Raw genomic sequence first — 1,519 nt, forward strand, 5'->3', positions numbered from 1 at the left:
AGGGGGAGAGATCAACCAAAGGACTTGTATGCATGCATATAAGCCTAACCAATGGACACAGACACCAGGGGGGTGAGGGCATGAGTAGGGAGGTGGGGTGGGGGCAATGGGGAGATAAAGACACATATGTAATACTTTAATAAAGAAAAAAAAACCTCTAATGGTTTCTTGCCCTGTCCTGTTTGACTCAGTTGGTTGAGCATCGAAAGATTGCTGGTTCGATTCCTGATCTGGGCACATGCCCAAGTTACGGGCTAGATCCCTAGTAGAGAGTACAGGAGGTGGCCGATCAATGTTTCACTCTCACATAGATGTTTCTCTCTCTCCCTTTCCATTCCTCTCTCTCTAAAAATCAATAAAAATATTTTTAAAATAATAAATTTTAAAAATTAAAAATCTTTATAACATCCAAAGGTTTCTAGGAAACAAAATTTCTCCTTTATACTTTCTCCTTCATATTTCTATGTATTACCAAAAAATTTTACAATAAATAATGCATTATTTATTATTTATCCAATATCAATCTATTACAAAAATATTTCCCATTTTAAAAAAAGAATTCCAGTTTGTCCAAAAAAATAAGCTTTTTTTTAGGTCTACTATGATAATGTTCAATGTGCTTATATACACTTCTCCATTTTAAAACCACATGAGACTAGGGACTATGTATTACACAGAATACTTAGGGCACAGTTTGAACACAGCAGGTGCTTAATAAATATTTATTCTTTAATTGATTTTCATCAGTATGAAATTCAGTAAAACAACAAACTAGGTCACAGTGAAATGTTCACACTGCATGGAGATGACTTCCCGGGGAGCTAAGAGGCCTGGTGTGGCCTTATCAGGGAAGGGCCTGCTGCAGCAGACAAGGGCAGGCCTGTCACTACATGGGCACACCCACACCATCCCAGAGATGCTATCAAGAGGTCTACTCCCCTTAGGTAGAAGAGAAAAATAAGGAGTAAAGCCTCATAATTTTATAGCACAAATGGGAAAAGTGTAATCTGCATCAATCTGTGAGAGAGTGATTCAACAGTTGGTCCCCTGAAGCCCTAGGCCTCCCGCAGACACAGCACTGCACTTCCAGGTGTGCATGAAGGCAGAGCCACCTGGGAGTGCAGGAAGAAACAAGTGGGAGGAGGAGCCACGATGTGCCCACAGAGAAACAGGAATGACAGGTAAGTGGGAGACTTCACAGTCCTCCCTCCAGGCCCCAGGTCTCCCTTTTATGTCAAAATGGAAAATTTTCTTAACTGTCCAGGTTGCTCTTGGACTCTCCTTTGTTGCTCAGAATCTGAATATTGAGCAGAATGAGAGGAAATAGAAAAATGGACAAGTCCCAGTTCATTATATACATTAAAGAGCTGAGAGAGGTGGCAAGAGAAAGAAGGAGAATCATGTAAAATGGATACCAAGGAGGTTTTCAGGGTTGGGAGGTGTCAGTTGAAGATTCAGAGCTTTGGGGAGCACCTGATGTCCATGTGAAAAGGGACAAAGATGACAGTGAAGTACAGAT

The sequence above is a fragment of the Myotis brandtii genome, unplaced genomic scaffold (genome assembly GCF_000412655.1).
Source record: "Myotis brandtii unplaced genomic scaffold, ASM41265v1 scaffold53, whole genome shotgun sequence".
Taxonomy (NCBI): domain Eukaryota; kingdom Metazoa; phylum Chordata; class Mammalia; order Chiroptera; family Vespertilionidae; genus Myotis; species Myotis brandtii.